Below are 9,547 nucleotides of genomic sequence, written 5' to 3'. Positions count from 1 at the left end.
ACATCAGCATCTTGTGCTTGCAGGATTATGGTCTGTAAATCACTTTACTCTCCACCTCTCTGTGGCTCTCCCTTGCCTGAGTGTCTCTTTCTCCATGTGATTATTAAAGGGGAAAATTAAAAAAAAAAAAACAAGTTAAAGTTTTCATGCAGAAAGGGAAGCAGCTCAAATTGCATCCAGAAAAAAAAAAAAAGCTATTCTTCTATGAAAACATCATCCCTCCGTTCCTTCTGCCCTCCCCAGCTGATATTTAAGGGATCAGGAGCAGCATTGCAAGGCAGAGTTTAAATCAGCCCAGCTCCATGGATTCCTGCACCTGTGTTTCTCATCAAACCTGCTACCAAAAGGACTGGTTAAAAGTGCTTTGATCTGACTTTAAATATCCCCAAACATCAGGAACTGGAGGTATTTTAATCTGATTTTACTGGAGCTGCGCCGATTTAAGGAAAACAGAGCCCAGAATTAAGTTCATATTTCCCATCAGTGCCCTGGAGTTGGGAAGGAGGAGATTTTTGCAGGGATTGGGGATGGCAGCAGGATAACTCCAGCTCTGCACTGTGCCTGTGCCTGGCTCCAGGAGCATCTTTGGAGCAGCACTTTGCCATTGCCTGTGCACAGGAAGAAATTTTCTCCTTTTTGTAGTTTTTGTTTGTTTTAGTTTGGTTTTTTTCCTTCTTCAGTTTCTTTCCCCACTGCATTTAAGATGTGAGTTGAAGTAGAAAGCAGGTGACACATTTTCACATCTCCCTTCACAGCAAACATCTCAGTCCAGAGGATGCTGTTCCTTGTCCTCAGGTTTGAACACAGCGACTCCCATGCAAAATCCCGAGTGTGATTTAAATGCTCAGGGCCTGATCTCACCTCGACCTGCCCTACTCCATCACACACACACCCTCTTCCCTCCAGGGAGTCCTAGAAATCCTCCCTGCATCCTTCCCCATCCTGCTGCACCCTGCAGCCCTCCGGGCACACAGAGCTTCTCTGGAGCATCTCTCATTAGCTCCCAGCCACGTCTGCAGGGCAGGAGCCAGCCACAAACTCCAGCAGCCCCCAGTTTGCTGCCTCACATCCTCTTTTCCCTCCTGTCTGATGTGTTTTGTGTGAGGGTTTTGACGGGACACTATTTTTAGCTCTTTTTCTCCTGCGTCAGAGGCACGGCCGATGTCACCTGGCAGCACCCCCGTGACTCAGAGCTGAGGATTCAGCCTGGAGAGCAGCTTTAATAAGGAGTTTATTCTCAGGCTACCTGCTCAGCAGATGTTTCTGTTTGTTTTGGTTTATGTTTACTTTAATTCTGCTCCTAATGTGCCTTTTATAACATCTTCTGGCAGTAATTCTAGACCCCTCTGTTGTTCAAGGCAGAGCCTGGGCGGCTCTGAGCTGTGTTATCTTCAGATCTCTGCAGTTAGACTTAAAGAACTTGCTAAAACACTCAGCTGCAAGCTTTTTTTCCCAGGACAGCCCAGGATTTTCCCAGTGCTCCTGTGTGCCTGCTCTCCTCACCCTTGCAGGAATTGTGGCATCTTGCTGTGACCCTGGCCAACAGCACCAAGCTGCAACACGCTGCAAATTCCCCTTCACTCCTGGATAAAAACCCTTCACTTTAAAAAGTAGGAGGTTTTTTTTTGGACAAATGAGGCTGGCTGAAGGAGAAAGAGAAGTGTAAGCAGAGAAAAGAATGAGCCTGCTCTAGGTGTGGTGGTGGGCTCTTCAAAAAGGAGATGCATGCCCAGACAGGGCAGGCTGAAGGATTATCTCCCATCCTGAGGGGGAAAAAAGAAGATTTCTTTTGGTTTCCCAGTGGCCAATTGTTTGGAGGGACATTGGTGGAGAGCTGAGGCTCAGATGAAGGCTGGAGGGTTGGCAGAAATATCAAAAAGGCAGTCGGAGTCTGGGGCCAGCTAAGTTGTCATTTCCTAATTCTGCTGCTGCTGTCATCCAGCCTTCTGGGACACTGCAGAGTCTGGAGTGAACTGTTAAAAAAGTATTTAAAAAATCGTGGCAAACTCTTATTCCAGAGTGGTTCTCTCCACCACAGCCCCAGCTCAGCCTTGGATATTGTGCTAAACTTCAGCATCTGATCAAAAAAAAAAAAAAAAACAAGAAAAAAAGGGGGAAAAAAAAGAAAAGAAGATAAAACACATAGGTAGAAATCAATGGAGCCTTTAAAGGCTGTGCTGTGAAAAAGACTGCACTTCGCTGTTGTCTTTCTGAACCCTGTGAAATGCTGGGAAACTGTTTTTAATAAACAAGAGTTCAAACAGTGGGGCTCCGTAGCCAACAGTCACGCCTTAAACTCTAAACTTTACATGAAAACTCTCAGATCCCTTTGAACTCTTTTTTTTCTTCCCTGGCAGAGGATTCCAGTGTTTATGCATTTTTTTGAGATTGCTGGCGGGATCATGAGGAGGGTTTTAATATTTTTTTTAAACAATCTCCTGCCTTCAGAAACCATTAATGCCCACTAAGAAACATCAAGGCATTGCTTTGAAGTGCCTTCTGGCTACAGCCCTCTTACACTCTTTGGTTACTGTGCAATCAAATAATTAAATGGAGTCTAAAAAAATTTGTTTTACCTGGTAATTAAACACCCCACACTGGACAGTTGCGAGGGGTTTTAAAGGCACTGCAAATCTACAAAGACTTGAAACACAAAAGTGCTTCTAGAATAAGTGAGTAGACATTTTCTCCCTGCTTTGGCAACCTTTCACACTGGCAAGGTGAGAGCTCTTCTTCCTCTTCCCCTCCTATCCAAGGTCAGGGCAGTGAATCCCCGAGGAGAAAGAGCAGAGCACAGAGTCATAAATTAGCAAAGCTAAACTCTTGAACGTATCTTTTCTTTTTTTTTCTTTTTTTTTTTTTTCTTTTTTTTCATTTGTTTGTTTGGTTTGGAATAAACAGCAAGGAAGAAAAAAATAAAAAAAAAAGCTGGAAATAGTATTTTGGCTACTCCATCAAATGTTGGCTGTGGGGCCAGCAGCCATCCCGAGGGCCGTGGAGCCCAGTTTGGACAGGAGCTGTGTCTGCACAGAGAGTTTGGCTCTCGGGAACGCCGGCACAAGGATGCCACACCAGGGCTGGCAGGAGCTCCAGCTCATCCTCCTCTGCAAGGCTGGGCAGGAACAGCTCGGTGACAGCTTCCAGAGAGCAGGGTGGGTGTGCAGTGGGTGGGAGGGAGCCGCTGGCCAGCAATAATTCCGTGTCTGGGAGGACAGGGAGAGGGCAAGAGCCACCTCCTCCTCTCCCTTTGGATGGGAGCTCTCTGAAACCTGCTTGTTCCACTTCCCAGAAGTTAGCTGAGAAAGTTTTCTCTGGTTCCAACCTAAATTGGCTCTTCCTTCCTGGAGCTCTGCTTTGATCTGGGCATTTGAATCTCAATGCAAAACCCCGGAGCTTTGCCTGGTTTCTGCATGGCAGCACCACGGGGAGGGTTTAACCCCTCCACAGCTGCTCCAGCCGGAGTGGCCTCCTCATGGCCTCCTCACTGACCATCAGCTGTCTCCTCGTTATTCCTGAATCACCTTTGGATACCAGCTGGTTCCACAGCATCATTCCCAGGAGCAGTGTCCAGTCCCACACCTGGCCTTTGCCTCTGTCCTGCAGGGGCTGGGGTGGGTTGGTCCCTGGAGCTGAAGACCCTCAGGTGCCGTGTGACCCTTTGTACCTGCAGAGGGGAGAGTTTGCTGTGGAATGCTTTGGAGGAGGATGGTTTGTTTGTAGAGACCCCAGAAACCTTCAGGGATGTAAGAATTGCAGGGAACAGGAGCTTTGGAAAAGGCACAAACCTTCTGTTCCGAGCTCGGCCAGGCTGCTGCAGCCACCTGTGAACACTTTGAAGGGGTGGAGGGATTTTGGTGGGCTCCATGCTGTCCCTGTTTTAGGGCTGGATGAGACCTTGAGGCACAAACTGGGCTCCCTTGCTGGGACAATGCTGAGGGTGCAGCCCTGAGAGAGGGGGGAAAGGGAAAAACCAAGGCAGGTAGGACCACCCTGCCATGCACCCCATTCATCCTTTGACTTTTGAAGGATTTGGGGGGGAATGAGAGCTCTCTTTGAGCCAACACAGCAGAAGCAAGAGGAAAGGGAAGGCGAGGAGAGCTGCCAGGGCAGTGGGAGAGGGAGCAGGGAGCCGGGAGTGCTGCGACTGCAGATGAGGAGGCAGCGCGGGCGCCGTGCATCAGCAATGACGAGGCGGTGGTTTCAAAGCAGGACCAACTGTAGGGTTCAGAGATGTTCCAGACTCCTGCAGGGCCCAAGACAAATGTTGAAAGCCAGAATTCCCAGAGGGTCTTTCTGTTTTCTTTTTAAAAAATAATAATAATAAAAAAAGAAGATCTACCTGTCAAATCTTATCATGTGAAGAGCTGAATTAAGGAAGGCAAGACTTAATGGGCTTTCTTCCCTAAAAATAGATCTTCTCATGAAAGAGATGAAGGGCATTGCCCAGGGAGGTCAGCCAAAATTGTCTGAAATTATGCTATCACCTAGATCTGATGTCCAAAATTAGCCTCCTCTCTCACTCTGCGAGTTCAGCGCTCCCTGAAGATTAAACGCACCACAACACTCATTTAATTTAAAAGAGAGGCTAAAACATATGGCAGGCCGTGGTTTAAATGTTAGAAAAATTCATCCTGGGACTCTTCATTATGATTAGTAGCATGCTAATGAGGGTGAGGGGCAAAGGAGTGTGTGCAGGGCTGTGTGGGGAGGCTGGGCAAGAATCGGGGACGTTGCTGGGAAAAATGGAAAGGACCTGAACCAGAGCTGCTCTCACCATCCAGAACTAGTCTGATCTTTTTTCAGAAGAGGAAGGAAGATGATTTGCCTTAAATAATTCTCCAGCCTCCAGTGTGTGGGTGTTTTCTGGGCTCTGTGATTAAGAGAGAGCATTTGAAAGCAATGGGATAGGAACCTCATTTAAAGACAGTGTGCTCCTTTCTTTTTTTTTTTTTTTTTTTTTTTTTTTTTTCCTTTTTAATTAATCTGAGGTTGCTACCGGAATGGAGTAGTTGGATGAAGGTGTTTGAGGAACAGGAGGTTAATGGAAGGTGAAAGAGGAAGGGAATACAGTTGCCAATGAAGCAGGCAGAGTGTGAACCAGCTGACTCATGGGTTTGGAGGGAATAAACTCCATGCCAGGGGGGAGAAAACAAACCCCAGGGAGATCTGAGAAAGGCTGGGGGCCACTGGACATGGTCCTGATCTCAGCACCTGGGGAAAGAAAGGAGTTTCTGTGATATTTCATCTGTGCAAAGCATCCTCCCAGGACCGGTGCCCTTCAAAGCAACGTGGAGTGTCTCTGTTGATGAAGGGAGGGGGATTTTATTTCTCATTTATTTCATGTGATTTCAAGCTCATGATCTCAGGGGCAGTTTGTGGATGTTTTGCACCCTCTGGGCCAGGGGACGCCAAACATTCAGGGCAGAGAGAGAACAAATCTGTCACTGTATCTGCTGTGATCAACCCAGGCCAGCAGAGAGGCCCACCAGCAAGGGCTGGGAAGTTTTGTGCATCCAAATGCAGCCTGGTTTCTGCTGAAGAAAACCAAATGCAGGCTTCCAGGGCTCTTGCCCCCTCTCAGAGGGGAGAACCAGCCCTGCAGCTGTCCCTCCCCACTCAGCCCATCCCCACTCCCCACTGCTTCCAGCCTTGATTTGGGATGGAGCAAGACCGTGGTGGCTGATCGCCACACGCCCCAACGAATTCCAGCTGTGAAACACTTGGGAAAGTGTTTCTTCTTCCCAAAAAAAGCACCTCAGGCCCTGCTTATGATTCCCAGCCTCCAGGCTCCACATCCCAAATGCTCCCAAGGACTGTTAAAGGTCCATCAACACATTTGAATTGGGCAGTAACCGGGGCTGGTGTTTTTGTTGGATGGTGACCCGCAGCCAGCACACGGCTTTGAAGCTCCTCTGGCCACCACTCACCCCGGCAATTATCCACCACAGGCTGAGGCCACCTACATCTGTGGGTGCTGTGGGGCTTCAGGAGCCTTTCTGAGCTGCTTTGAAGACAAAGGAATGCACTAAGTGTTAAGAGTTAGTGTGATTTGAGCGTGTGGAGTGGTTGGGGATCACTCGCTGCAGCGCTCCAGCCCTGCTCAAGTTTGCTCCTGCAGAGCAGAGATCTTGTCACTGATGCTTCTCCTCTGGAAAGACCCAAATCAGGACATTTTGGGTCCTACCTCTGGAAAAGGACTCCCATTTTGGACATTTTGGGTCCTACCTCTGGAAAAGGACCCAAACTGGGACATTTTGGGTCTCTTTCCTCTGGAAGGACCCAAACCAGGACATTTTGGGTCCATCCTCTGGAAAAGGATCCATGCCAGGATATTTTGGATCCCTCCCCTGGAAAAAGACCCAAACAGGGGTATTTTGCATCCTTTCTCTGGGAAAGGACCCATGGCAAGATATTTTGGGTCCTTTCCCTGTAAAAGGACTCAAACTGGAACATTTTGGGTCTCTGCTCTGAAAAGACCCAGCACAGGATATTTTGACACCACAAGCAGCTCTGTGGGCACCCTTTTTTCTGCATGAATTTACATAGTTTTTGTTAAACCTGATAAACTTCAGCTAAACTTGAAAAAAAAGAAACAACCCACTTGGGTCAAAATAAGGTTCTTACTCCCTCTCAATCTTCTGTACTGTGTAAAAAAAAAATTTGGTTGGATGTTACTTTCAAGCTGTAAGAGCAGAACTTTCCCACGCTGCCTCCCCATTTAGCAGGGAACATGCCAGACCTGTAATCACGATCTTTATCCCGAGACAAGCTAAAAAACAAAATATTTCTGAACTGCTGAAGGTAGGTGAACATTTTTCAGAGTGTCACATATTAAGGTGGTGTCTAACGAGCTCCATGTCCCACTTATAATTGAAACAGAAGAGAGTATTCACTTTTCATTCATTTTAAAAAGACTATTCAAATACCCTTTCATCTCCACTAAACAGCCTGCCATGTATTTGAAGCCATTTTATATATTGTTTCTACAGACATCCAAAAAAACAGAGGTGAGTATTTTGGAACATTGATAGAAAGATGCAAAGGCTTGTGAGGCACTGAATGGCTTCAAGCTGCCTCAAACACATTCATCTTCCCAAGAAGAATTAGGCACAGTGTGATTCATTTTAATAGCAGAAGAAAAATAATACTACGATGTAGTGCTAAGTTCCCAACCTTTGATGGTAGACTAAAAAAAGAGAGAGAGGGGGAAAAAAAAAAATCTTTCTTCCCTTATGTTGTTGAAGTCTCCCTACACCCATCCGTTATGTCCAGCTTATCAATTAAGATGAACCCCATGAACTTCAGATGGTTTTTTTAAAACAAGGCACCATCCATTTAAATGTGTAAAACTGCCTGCAGCTCCCTTGAACTGCAGGATTCAGTCCCCAGCTCTGTGTACTCAGTGTGAAGTTGAGCCCTTTGATACAAGTTTTACTGATGTTTTAAATGAAGTCTTCTCAAACACACAAAATAACCCAGATAATTTAAAACCTCATAGAAAAAATCGGGTGGAGAGAGGGGAGGAAGAAAAAAAAAGAAGCCCTAGTCAGTGCCATTGGTGAGGCAGAAGCAAAGGGCTGGCTCTGGTTACCAACAGGACAGACCAAAAGCAGCTCCACAATTGCCTTCCCCGCATTTCTCACTCGAGCCGGGGAAGGTCTGGGCGACAGCTGGGAGACAAATCCATCCCTGGTATGGGCAGCTCCCCTGAGGAACAAATTAAGCTCATTCAGCTATAAAATAGGGTTTGTGCCACAAATACGGGTGAGAGCACGGGGAGGAGCTCCCTGTGTTTGTCCTGCTCAGCAGCTCCCCACAAAGCTCGCCCCAGTTCACCTCGGCCAACGTGGCCATGGGCACTGGGGCTTTACAGAGCTGGGGACTATTGCCCTGAACTTCACAAAGCTGAGCTTGCTCTGGCATGGGATGCAGGAGAGCAGCCCCAGCTCAATCCCATCTCGGGAAGGCTGTGACCATCCCCAAATCCCAACACCAAGCCCACCACGTGTGCCACGACAGGAGCTCCAGCCCGGGGACCACCACATCCCTGCGGATGTCACACCCTGGCTCCATCAGGTGAGCTCAGCCGTGCAGTCTGGAAGCCAGACCAGGTTAAATTTGCAGGTGAGGTACCTGAAGGAGCTGTAAATTGTTTAATCCTCACACTGAAGAGCAGCTCCAGCCTTTGCCTTGCCTCCCTCCCAGCAGGAACAGCCCCTGCCAAGGCAGGGAGCTCACCAGCTCTGTCCAGCTACCACCACAGATGAGAAAAAAACCCCTTTCAGGGCATTAAGGGTGAAAAAAACATCAAGACAATATTAATTTGAAAAATATAAAATTTTAATAAAGGCTACATCTCTTAATTACAATAATTATTGTACCAAGTAATTTTTTTTTTTTTAAATGAAACTCTTTATAATGCATAATTTACAGTATAAGTAGAACAAAATGCCATGGCAAAAGTCATGAGTACAGGACTTGTAATAAAAGGCATAAAATATATTTATACATAAACCCCTTAAACAAGCAAGGGAAAGCTTGAACCCTGAATATAGGGCGACGCATGGTCTGTAACACCATGCAGGCACAGGTACTGTACTGATTAAATTTAAAAAACACTAGAGATAGTGTATTAATATTTCCACCATACATTTTCTACAATATATACAGACTTACACAAAGTAGCAATGGCAAACAGAACGCACAGATTAACTTAATCAACACAAAACCCAACTGTTGAAATGCAAGGTCTTTCTCGGGAAAGGGTTGTTCTGCCCCCCAAAAAAAAAAAACCCCACCCCACGGAGCTCCAGAGCCTTCACCCACATCTCCCACAGCCTGTGGGTGTTCAAGGCGAGGCAGAGAAGAAACCCCAACCAAAAAAAACCCCAAGCAAACCCCACCACAGGCGGACTGACACGCTCCACGCCGAGCCGAGCACGCCCCGTCGCAGCTACACCTCCAAACACGAGTAGTGCTAACATTGAACAGCTAAAAACCTTCAGCTCTGTGGAACCCACACGGGCTTTCAACCTCCTGGTGTGCTAAATACGGACATGGGAATGGGATGGCTCCTTCTACAGCTCTCCCAGGCTCGGGGTTTTGTTCTACCTTGGGCAGCACTGAGAGCAGCAAAGCAAAAACCTCACCCCGCCGAAATCCATGGACAAAATAACCTGTTGTTGTTATATTGCATCTAAATAGAGTTAATGCTTAAGACCTTTATTTCAAATTAGAGCAGCATAGATTAAAATGCACCGGTCTCTAGATGAATGGATTTTTATTTCGGCTTTTATTATTATTATTATTATTATTATTATTATTATTAATAATATTATTATTTCTTTAGGAAAGTTTTATCTTCACTTGGAGAAATACTGGGCATGACCTCACTCCTTCCCTCCTCCCCCTTCCAAAAAAAAAAAAGAAAAAAAAATCATCACGAATGCGCTCATCGCCAAACTCGTAAATTTTAGATAGTGGGAAAAAAACGTTAAAAAAATAAAATAATCCTTCCTCCCCTCACCCCACATCCCAGCCCCTCTCT

Source organism: Cyanistes caeruleus, chromosome 19 (assembly GCF_971803275.1).
Source record: "Cyanistes caeruleus chromosome 19, bCyaCae1.hap1.1, whole genome shotgun sequence".
Lineage (NCBI taxonomy): Eukaryota > Metazoa > Chordata > Aves > Passeriformes > Paridae > Cyanistes > Cyanistes caeruleus.
The sequence above is the reverse complement of the archived record's forward strand: the minus strand, read 5'-3'. Positions refer to the sequence as shown.